Genomic DNA, 12,030 nt, shown 5'->3' with positions numbered 1-12,030 from the left:
TTTCCAGTCAGCAATTTGAATTCAATTCATCTGCCTCTCCGTTCATCTCCCCCTCCCTCCCACTCAGAGAGCTGCCAATAACAGGGTCTCTGTGCTCTCCACAATGGGGCATTTTGTTGCCTAGGCGAGTACACGCACATACTGACAAGCAGGAAGGAAAAACATGGTCAAGGCCCACTGTTGGAGCCTGTTCACACACTCTAAAACAAGTGCTCACCTAATGATATTGTGCGTAGGTGCGTCTCTGTGTGAGGGGCGCCTCAATTTCACCATTAATCCAACACACAGAGACACCCAGGGTGCTCCACTGTCCGCACTCATCACAGTGCTGGTTGGCATCAAATTTAACCTCATCTACTGTCTGAATCTGCAGTTTTTAAGTATATAATACTGATTTATGAGACAAAGCGATGTCTACTGAACTTTATCGCTTATTAAAAGACTTTAAAGGCCTCTTAGCAACAATGTTGGTGACACATAAAACACATTACCACCCCTCTGTTGTACTTGTAAACACACCACATAAATAGTGTGGCAGGGCTGCGTACAGTATGCCACACAGTTTAAAAAAGAAAATGCAAAGACTACCATTGTATGGCCAGTTGTCACACTATGAGTCATGTGGTTTTTAAAAACTAAGAAACAAGCTTTTTATATTGCACGTCTTGTGCTAGTTTTTAAAAAGTGAGGAGAGTCTTTGTTCTAATTCGAAGACTAAATATTTCACTTACATGCTCATACTGCTGAATGTGTAACAACACAGTCTAGAAAAGCATAAACCTTGCTGTATCCACCACTACATTCCCCAGCATGGACTAGAATCACATTCACTGAGCCTAGCGTATAATCTGCAAGTCATTTAAATAAGAGAAAATAAAGTTAGACTAGACTCCTAGTCTAAAAGACAGAAATCCCCAAAATACTACATGTGATCCTAGGAGCTTAATTAATCCTCATTACTCAGATCGTGTTTTAAATGTTGCTGACGTCTGTTGGACTGCAGCCGCAGACAGTGACTGGGGGTGTCGTAATATCTCTGAACCATTAACCGTTTAGTGCATTACTAAAATAAGAATAAGATGTTTAACCCACCAGTATTTTGTGAGCTGACTAGCATGGGGCAGCAACTGTTTGACGTTTAGTTGACTAGTCGTCCACATTTCTAGCCTCGGCCGTTCCGGTTTTATGTGAGCGTTTTTGAAGGTGCATACTAAAACACCCGAAGCACATTCATGTATCCCTCTGTATTTTTCATTTCATTGCAAATGTATTCAAAATAAATATAGTGTAAACTTGTCTTCTCAATGCTTGCTTCATCACAGCTCAGCTTTTGGAACAATGACTTTACAGATTGCTTCAACATTTTACATGCGTGATCTTTGCTGGCGTGATCATGAAACCAAGAGCAACTAATAAATCACAAAGCAAGCTAATCAAGCTTCGATTAGCCATTAGTACCGGCCAGGCTTGCTGAATGTATTTAACTTTATTCATAAACAATAGGGCAGATTACTTACAATCGTCTTCTCCTTCATTTTGATGTAGAACAACAGAAGGAGCTCTCTTGGAGTATTTTCATAATCAATTTTGATCAGCGAGTGGCAGTACTAAAGCATTTCAAAGAGCAACATTTGACTGGCTGATAACTGCACTTGCAAAGTTGTACAGTTCCACAGTGCAACACGTGACCTCACCCCGTTAGAAAAGAACGAGAAGTGAGTTTTACACTGAAATGTGTACGTGTTAAATCTGCATTTAAGTGATGGTGAATTCAATCACCTGTTTACAATTGCAATTCAAATGAACTGCCACACATATTTTTGTCATTTGCTGCTGCGAGTGTAATCTATAGGCTTGGGTAAACCACAGAAACACATAGCTTTTTCACAGCTTTACTCCAGCCCTACTGCCTACACAGAAGACATCATTTGAGAAGTATAATCCAGCATGCCTTTGCAGGGCTAGCAAAATCGCTAGCCCGACGTCCCGGGGCTAGCGATTTTGCCGGTCGGGCTACAAAAATTCATCTCAGCCCTGCCCGTCGGGCTATCATAGAAAGAAAAAGTATGTCAATGCTTTTGCATTCTTTGGCAAACATAGCTAGGCAATTATGTCATTGGCATCGATGAGCCACTGTCAACATGTGACATATTGAAATCGCGTTTGAATTTGTGCTTGTTTTTTGCTTCACTTTCACTTTGCGATCACGCAAACTGTGAATAGAGAGCGGCAGCTACTGATTGGTGAGCGACAGATTAATTGCGCACCAATTCCTCTGACATCGTCTTATCACTCAGTAGCTTATCTTACTATTCAAACGTGTCAAGTGAAGCAAGCTTAAACATGTGATAGAGGTTGATTGCACAGAGAATCACTGATCACCAAGCAGGACAGACGAGATCTGCAAAGGGTGGTGCGCTCGGCAGAACGCATCATTCAATCAGAGCTCCCTGACCTGCTGTCCATCTACACCAAGCGGTGCAAGTCCAAAGCTAGGAAGATTATGATGGACCTCTCCCATCCCAACAATGGACTCTTCTCACTGTTGAGGTCTGGGAAGCGCTTCCGCTCCCCCTTAAGGCCAAAACAGAGAGAATGAGGAGGAGCTTCTTCCCCCAGGCTATTCGGGCCCTGAACCAGGTGTAGGACTGGACTCTCCCAAACACGTCACTATAAGACTGGACTCTCACACACGTCACCACACGCACCACCACACATTTCCTATAATCCTATAATTCCTATAATTTATAATCCTTATCTTTATAATCTCTTCTGCTATTTGCACATTCTTTACTGTAAATTCCTAAGTTAATTTGTAAATTTTTGTAGTAAATTGTAAATATTGTAAAACTTTTCTTCTGTCATTTAATGGTCGGGCATTGTACAGCTACAAGCATTTCACCCCCATGTCATACTGTGTATGGTTGTGTGTGTGTGACAAATAAAATTTGAATTTGAATTTGAATTTGATCATTATGCAAGTGTGTGTGTAAAAGCAGATGGATTTACGCAGGTATTTTAGTTCTGCTCAGCTAAATAAGACAGGTCAGGGTGAAGAAGGGACAGCCAAAGAAAAGCTGATCACAAAACGTTAAAGTTATGACAAATCAGACTATGAGGCAAAAACAAAAGCGCAGCTTTTTTGGTTTCATGGAATATGAATATGACGAGCTAAATAACATGATGTTCTGCCGGGTGTGTCTTGAGTTTCCCTCGATTTCTGAGTCGACAAGCACCTTTGTTACTGGGACCAGTAATTTTAAGAAAGACCCCATTAGAACCCATGAGAAATGCATTATTGCTCAGTCTGCAGTATCTTTCCCAGAACAAACGCCAATTGCAAAAAACATACCAAAAATAAACCAAGCACAACAAGAAGTCCAGAAGAAACGCAGAAGAAAAGCTGTTTAGAACAGCGTGCTATGTTGCAAAGAGTGAACTACCTTTGGCAAAATATAGCAGTCTTTGCAAACAAAGCAAATGGCCTAGATCTTGGTTCCACTTTCCTCTTACCCTTGACTTCAGTGGAAATTTCAGATTCAGGATCTGACACAGACTGATTCATGTTCTACACAGTTCTTACAAATTCATAGAAACTTCTGTTCAATTAGAACAAAGTATTTGAGTTAATGATTGTAATTTTTATACAGTTGTTGTAATTTGTGTTTTAACTCTTTTTTTTAAGTCAATCAAAAAAATTGTCCTTTTTTTCAGGCTACTTAAATTTATTTTGGGCTACCAAAAACTGAAGAGTGTCTGGGCTACCAGGGACTTTTGCGAGCCCTGCTTTGAGTCCTACTTGCAAGTTTCGGAGCAGCAGCTTGAGATTTGACCGGAAAGAAACGTTGTGATGACGTTACACCTCTACTGGCCTTCTTGCAATGGCTTTCAGTCAATTTCAGGGTCCAGTTTAAAATTGTATTGCTTGTTTTTTAGCATCTCAGTGGTTTGGCACCCACTTACTTTACAGAACTTTTGAAACCCTACAATTCTACCAGCCACTGGCGTCTATGAACCAGCTCTTCTTGGACAAGATCCAGGCTTAAAAGCAGAGGAGATGGGAACAATCCCTGAAAAGGATCTAATTTTTGGAACAACTTACCTCTTTACATAAGAGCTGCCCACTCTCTTGCTTTCAGGTCTAGTTGAGCAGAGTATCCTAGCTTTTATTATGCAAACGCAGTCTTACTTGCTTCTTTTGAGTTTTAGTGTACATTTATTGCTGATTCAGTGTTGTTACATTTATGTGTATATTTTGTATAACTTGTATGGCACTTTGAGGCTGTTTAAAATGTACTATAGAAATAAACTTGGACTTGACACAAACTTTTTGAACAAACTAAATATTTTAAATAGTGATACTGATAAATATCAGTATATTTCACAGATATTCAAAATGACTGTTGGTCAAAATCTGGACCATGAACTAAGCAAACAATGATGTAATCAGCAATACCATCACATCAACACACGGACCCCTGCAATATGGTCATGTTGTAAATTTTAAACTATTTAAGTGGACATATGCAATCACAACAGATTAAATCCCCATAACGTGGAAGCAAACATATACGTAAATGTATATCTGACATACAGGCAATGGTTGTGTTATGAATAATGTTAAGCAGTTTTTTAAGGTGCAAAGGATACCAGATTATGATGACCTGATATGTGGCATACTATGAAGTAATGTTATTTCAACCCACTGGTGGTGTTTACAAATTAGGGATGTATTACAATCTAGATGATCACTCTTAAACCACTACACTTTGGTGTTACACAAGTCACAATTTCTTTTATGCCATTTTTCTCAGGGGTCAAAAGGAAATGTTTTCTAATAATGCTGAAGACTATTAACAGAGTTGGTATTTGTATAATTCCTGAACTTACCAAAATTTTAATTTAAAAAAAATCCAGAATTTACCAAAAGTCAGTCTCCTGTGTAACTGTTCGTGTTATCCTGAAGGGGTGGGCAGAGTAGCATAGGAGGAACAGAGAGAAGAGTCGACGGGGTCAAGCTGACACTTCCTAAGCCTGCCAACAACAAAAGCCTTCCAACAAGTGGGAATTCTTCTAAACCCAAAGATACAGGCCAACCCCAAACATCTGGTAGCAGGACAGCTGGTCCTGGCATGAGCATTAACAACTCTGCTGAATTACAGCCAAACAGCCCAACCAAAGCATACCTTAACAGCATTTAACTGTCACTTTATTTCAAAGGCACTTATGGGGATTACATGGTGGTGAGGAGCTATCCCTCCAAATGGATAACATCAGTTGATACAATTAGTAGCAATGCATCAATCCATTTTTTCCTACTTTTGTTAAGTTAGCAGTGCCCTGTCTTAGGGTACCTGCAGATGTTGAGCACAGATCTGATGCCAGCATTTAATGAATGAGCTACATTCGTCACCGAAGCATACAGGTCAACATCAAATATTTTCTGTTTATCATATTTTTTTGCTCTAGTCTCATTTCAGCTTAAAATCACTACTAAAGTTGTCCCAGTTTCTCCTTTTTCTGCTTTCAGTCTTACTGATAATACAACTACACACACACATACACATTTGCATCGCATGTGGACTGAAACTGACAAGAAAGAGGTGAAGTGAAATTCTATCAATCGAGTTGATCAACAGACACTATGCTACAGTGAGTGCAATGAAAACTCCCAATAAGTGATACACCTTTAGAACCTACGAGACAGAGCCACAGAGCGAAAGGAGCTGTCAAAAAAGAAAACAAAGTCATCTGAACGCTTCAGTTGAGCCAGTTGACCACAGTAAAGCCACAAACTACAGTAGGGCAAAGATTAAAATAAAGCTGCTGGTACTGTTACTCTGAAATACCACCTGTTAGTTTTCTCAATGCAAGATCAGATTACCTATTAATAACTACTGATGACTTTTGGCTTAGCCAGCAGAGGACTGAATTAAATAGATGGTTCAATAGATAAGCTGTTGTCACCATCACACTAGTCAAGATCAGATCGATATACAATCCAAATATCATATTCCTTTGTCTACAAAACCAGTACAATCAGTACAACTTCAAAACTTCTATTCCTTTCTACTCATACTGTGTATGGAAAAAGGCCATAACGCAAAGTATCATTACTGTTAGCCACAGTATCCATGTACATCAGTACAGAAATGTCCATGATGTGTTTGAGAAATATAGAACGTGTCCAATTTGGTGTACTAAAAACAAAAACTAATGAGAAACATATTATACAAGAGTAACTACAACATCATCCATTAGATGCTGGTCAATGTCCTTTGGGACTCATAGTTTCCTTCTCTCTTCCTCTTCCCTTGTTTCCTAGATTAAGACTGAAAAGCAAGTCTGTGGAGAACAGGCCAAGATTACTTTTTTTTTTTTAAAGTCCCTACAATCTACAGTGAGATCTAACTCAAAAACATAATACAATACAATACATGCAGTTAACATGGAGCAAATCTGCATTCGCCTTAATGGACTTAATGACTAAGTCCATAATGAATTTCTCACTGTAACACTGTCTGATCTTTCAGATCAGGTGGTAAAGAATGAAGCTGCTTGCTCTACGGCTGCTGCTCAATATACCAGCTTTTAACGATTTGCACTGCCTTAACTCTTCATTTAATCTCCAGAGTTTTAGACGGATGTCGTCCTTATAGGAGCTGCTGAAAAACACAGCATATACAAGAGACATGAGTCAGATACCCATCACCAGACACACTGCTGCTTTCAGCCCACTTTCAATTAGGACTGAATAGTGACTCAGTGCAGCCAGCACAGCAATGCATCTTAACAATGTCCTCTAGTGAATAACCTTATGTGTGCACGCACACATGCACACACACACACTTACCCCTTACTCCCAGGGCTGCAACATTTCAGAAGGTTTCCCACAGCAACCCAACCTAACCAAACTATTATATTTAGCCTAAGAATTGCACCAAAGTTATCTGAAGTAAAGCACAATCCAAATTAAATCATCAGTGTGTGTAAGACACAGGCCGCCACTATGTAAAAATCACACGCACTGTTTGACAACAGGAAAAGATAAAAACTGCGCAATGTGTAGACTCGACCCAGGCACGTTTAGCCAAATGATTAAGGCCTGTCGAAAATGGTAAATAGTAAATGGACTGGTTCTTATATAGCAATTTTCTGCTCAAGCACTTTATACAACATGGCTCATTCACCCAATTACACCTATTCACACAAGCATGTTTTTCTATATCTAAGTGCTTCCTATCTAACATTCACACACATTCATACTCTGATGAATCCAGAATCAATCATCAGAATCAGAACATATTATTAATGTATTTATGGTAAATGGCCTGTATTCATATAGCGCTTTACTAGTCCCTAAGGACCCCAAAGCGCTTTACATATCCAGTCATCCACCCATTCACACACAATGTATTTAGTCCCAGAGGAAATTTTTCAGATAATTTCCTCTGGGACTAAATAAATCGGAGAGCTACCTGATAATAGAGGACCTGCTCTACCTCACGAGGTGCAACTAAACAACTAAACTAAACCCTCAGGGGTCATCACAGCAGAGGGATCCACATATTTGTATTGGCGAAGTTGAAGCTCCCCTCTCAGGGATTTGTGCCTCCTCCCAGTCAAGGACTGGGGATCTTTTGCTCGTCAGGTAGTCACTACACTACACTCAGGCAGTTCACTGTTAAGTTTATAAAGATCTCAGATAAAAAGTAAGAAGTGAAACAAAAGTTAAGCTGATGGGATTTTTTTTTTTTTTAGTTAACATGAACAAGAGTCTCCTGATGCTATTAGGCTAACCTTCATTTAAATCAAATCAAACCTGAAGCTGTAATTTTTAAGCAGCCTTCTGATAAAAACAAAACAAAACACAACAACAAGTCAGTAAATGTGAATTCTCCTGCCTACTGCATTTATTCAAGCAGCTCCTTTGACTAAAGCAGACTCCCAGCACTGTTTGGACTGCCAGCCAAAATTTGGCTGAAATTAGAGGGATTCATTTAAGGCTGCAGATTTCTAATTTCAGTCCGGTGTAGACAGCTGTTTGTTGTACACTTTCAAAACCTTAAAATATGAAACGCTCAGTTGTCTGCTAAGGTCAGTGTCCTCTCACCTCGTTTCAGGGTTATTCAGAAGCAAACAATCATGTGTGCGAGTGAGACAGAGAGGAGAAAAAAAAAGGCACAAAAGCTGATGACACAAGTGGATAAAGAAAGACGATGATAGATATTAACCGACACTGCATCTCAAACATGACATAAGTGCCAATAACGGTTTCCTCTAAAGAAATCTTGCCAAGTTAAAACTTCTGACTATGATTTGCAAGCCGTGGCTTATTCCAGACTTCCCGTTGTGTGATAGAAGGCACATTTTATAGAGACAGACAGATGTGTATTTGCGTCTTGATATGCATCTTTTAATATTACAGTATGTGATGCTCAGCATGCACAGGAAAGCCCAAGCAGACAGCCACATACTTAGTCATTTCCCATTTCACTGCAGGACCAATAAGTAGGGCCATGATACTGTCTGATAGCGATTTTTGCCAGTCTGCAAAAAATGACATTTAATGGGTGGATTTTTTTTTGGCTTGCCCTTCAGAGCGATAAATCGGTATCCGCTTTCCATGGTAAGACGAAGTGCCTTGCTCAATCTTTGATATGGCAGTGATAAAAATGACTGACTTTTATTTACTTTACAGTTTTGCAACTAGGAGGCTTCTGCAGCACAATCATATCTAGTGAACCACAACGAAGAGGAACATCGTTTTTCATGGTTGAAGAACTTCTTCCTCAGCAAGAAAAAAGCAAAACAAAAAGAAGAAAGAAAAAAAAACTACTTAAAAATTTGTATTCACCAACTTTAAGGGTCTACTGATCAAATCAGTCATGCAAAAATGCAATCTATTTTAAAGCCCTGAACCCACAGCCAAATGTTATTAACCTTTCAATGTAAATCACACGGAGCACATTTGTATCAAAAGGGAAATTATTTCAAAGGAACAGGAAAAGCATACGTCTGTAGTTCTTAATAACTTATCTGCCAACACGTTTACAGTTTCACTATTGATCAAACCTTATGAACTTCTGTTCATAAGGTGACTCTTGTCCGTTTGTGAGAGAGAGAAAAAAAGCAGAAATAAGCTGTTTAAGAAATCTTCCGCAACTACTGTGCAACTACGGGATCTGCTGTACTAAAGCCTGCATGATCACCTGTCACAAAAATCCACCTGCTCCATTACGTACACAGCTCTGAGAATTTCTATAGATGCTTCCTTCGTCTCAAGCTGGGAACCAGTTACTCCATCTATAAACAACTGATTTCATCTTAAAACCATCCGTGTAATGGAGCCCAGATTAGAAATAATGAATTCCACTGGGGATAAACAGTCCCGTCGTAGGCAAGTTCGCTTTTACCAGAGAAAAAAATAGAGCAGTCTGGGAAAACCGCTAAAGAGTTCACATTAAGCCAATCAAACTCTTCTTCATCAATTAGTCTACTTCTAAAGACAGAAGTGGACACAGTCGCTGAAGCACATTAGAAAAAAGAATAGGTTCATGCGTCGCTGAGTAATAAATTCAGAGCTAACAGTCTGCGCCTAAAAATAACCTCAGCAACCTTTTTTTTTTTAGTGTGGACCCCCTCACAGTGAGTGCGTTTAAAAGCGCTGAGTTCACGTTTCTCCTCTAAGCAGTGGCTCGAGGAAAGTTTCTCTTGTGCTGGAGGAAAAAATAGTTTTTAAACACCTGTTATCCACTTACCCTTTCAAGTCGTCAGTGTCCGTGTCACTGAGACACGCCAGGAGTGGGTTTGCCTTCGAGGTGGGATTAGAAGACACAACTGCGACGCCGAACAGCGAATAACACTTTATTTTTTTCTCACTGTTGAAGAGCAACAGCGGCTACGCGCATGCATCCGCACTTACGTGCAAGTGAAGGAAGTGCTTTCCTTTCAAAATAAACAGACCCGCGGCGAGTTTAGCCGACTGTTTGTTTTACTTTGAAGGCTACACCTTTGTCCTTTCTGCCTTAACGCGGATAATTTTACTGTCGAAGAATTTCCGTAAGACCGTCATGTGACCATCGAGAAAGACTGGACAACCCAGTTAGTTTTCATCCACGTTCCCCATACACCGCTTACTTTTTACACACAATACCAAAAAAGACTGAGCAGTGGTATTTTTTTAACTTCTGCTATTGCAAATACTCTACTTAAAGTCGGCGTGTTTTGGAGAACTAAAACCATCCCCATAACCCTCAATGGGACTGCTAATAAAATTTTACACTGTATTTTTATTATACTTTTTTTCTGGGTTGGGGGACATCAATAAACAAACAAAACAAATACCAAATAAACAAATGACAAGTATTATAACCAGTAATATTTAAGTAATATTTATTTGTACAGGTTTCTGTCCAGTGTACGGCTCCACTAGGTTGTGTTTCTGGGTTTAATATTATAAAAATAAATTCAAATTTCAAATTCAAATTTTATTTGTCACGTACACAGTCATACACAGTACGATATGTAGTGAAATGCTTGGACAACTGCTCGTGACCTAAAGAAAACAAAAAAGGAAAAGGCTATGAATAAGATAGGAAATAAATATGAAAAATTAAAAAGGGTAAATTTAACTAAGAAGGAATAAAATATAAATAGGTTACTGCGTTTATAAACAGAAATATATTTGAACAGATTTGATTTAAAAAAAATTTAACTACAATTGTAGAACTCAGACAAACCAGCAGGGGGCAACCAATCAACATAAGATATTGAACTTAAACATTTATTTTCTTATAAATAGAAAAGAGGAAACCATGTTTAAAGCAGGAAGAGAATCTAACTCAGGCTTAAATTATTAAAGATGATCCCAGTGGTTCCATTTTTAGCAAGATTCACAAGATAAGGGTGGGGGGCATTACATTCTCATCATAAATCATGATGCCCCAGTTGGCTCCATGAGCAAAACACATCACGCTGGGAGGTTACGTGAACAAAAAAAGGTCACATGTTAAGCTCTGTCAAACCTTTAATACTACTGTTATCTAGGTGTGTGTGCATCTCTCTGTGCCTGTGTGTCACTTGTTGTTTAAGTGTGCTGGGAGAGTCATAGGAGAGGCCCCATCACTCAGGGGGTGGATGAGCAAAAAGGGTAATACATCTTAGTCTTCAGGAGCCAGACTGAGCCAACAAGTCACTGACGTGGGAGCCTGTTACTCATTCCAATTAGGATCTACGGTAAGGATACAGCGGGGGGGACTTAACTGGAAAGGTTAGCCAGAGGATAGGACATGGAAAGAAACAGGGACAAACAGGGGAGAAAAAGATAGTAAGTGTTGTTAAGAGAAGAAAACAGCAAAAACAAGTGATAAATGAGTGAGCTGGGAGCAGACCAGGATAGGATGGGAACAAATGAAGGAGAACAAATGGGTGAGATTAAGGAGAAGGAGAAAATAAGAAGAGTGGAGGTAAGAGCAGCAAAGGAAGAAGAGCAGAGATGGAAAGGAAGAAGAGAAGAGGGGAAGGAGGATGGGGAAAAGAATGACGCACAGAGGAGGCTCAAAGAAAACAAAGAAGTCTGGATGAGGAGAAGATCAAAGGATAGATGACAGGGAGGAAAGAGGGGGGTAAGGGAAGAGGAGAAACAGGGCAGAGAAGAGCAGAAATTGAGGAGGAGAGAAGGGGAGAATAGAAGAGACAGCGAGCGATGGCGAGGAGTTGAAGAGGGGGTGGGGAGGTGATGAGTCATCACCAGGCTATCAGCCCCGGTGGGCCGGGTTGCTGTGGGGGTGGCAGTGTGACACATATGCAGAAAACGCACACACAGGGAGACGTTGCCCGCCGTCATGCTGCTTAAACGTCTCCTCCTGCTGCAGAGGCGGGTGGAAGACAATACAGGGATGCCACTGAGACATGCAGTTGTGCACATGCAGCCCTTTCCTCTGACACACACATGCATATAATGTCGATGGCTGTGCCAGAGGCCTCATTAAGACTGCGAGGATGGATGGATGGTCATAAGGGCAAACA

At 40.0% G+C, this 12,030-nt stretch overlaps 1 protein-coding gene across 3 annotated transcripts in view; it reads right to left on the bottom strand.

Annotated features, from left to right (window-relative positions):
• The window catches only part of arap1 (ArfGAP with RhoGAP domain, ankyrin repeat and PH domain 1), a 60,242-nt gene extending 50,324 nt beyond the window's left edge, over window positions 1–9,918 (bottom strand). For 2 of the 3 annotated variants that reach the window (XM_085379461.1, XM_085379459.1), the window contains exon 1: window positions 9,762–9,918. The gene's annotated coding sequence lies outside the window, so the exon portion shown is untranslated. The remainder of the gene's footprint in view (window positions 1–9,761) is intronic. The other variant, XM_085379460.1, reaches the window with a different exon arrangement.
• Between the last annotated feature and the right edge of the window lie 2,112 nt (window positions 9,919–12,030).

This window comes from Rhamphochromis longiceps, linkage group LG14 (genome assembly GCF_057381845.1).
Source record: "Rhamphochromis longiceps isolate RC_006_pf linkage group LG14, R_longiceps_female_GT1.1, whole genome shotgun sequence".
NCBI lineage: Eukaryota > Metazoa > Chordata > Actinopteri > Cichliformes > Cichlidae > Rhamphochromis > Rhamphochromis longiceps.
Note: the sequence above shows the minus strand (reverse complement) of the source record. Positions and strands in the feature narration are given on the sequence as shown.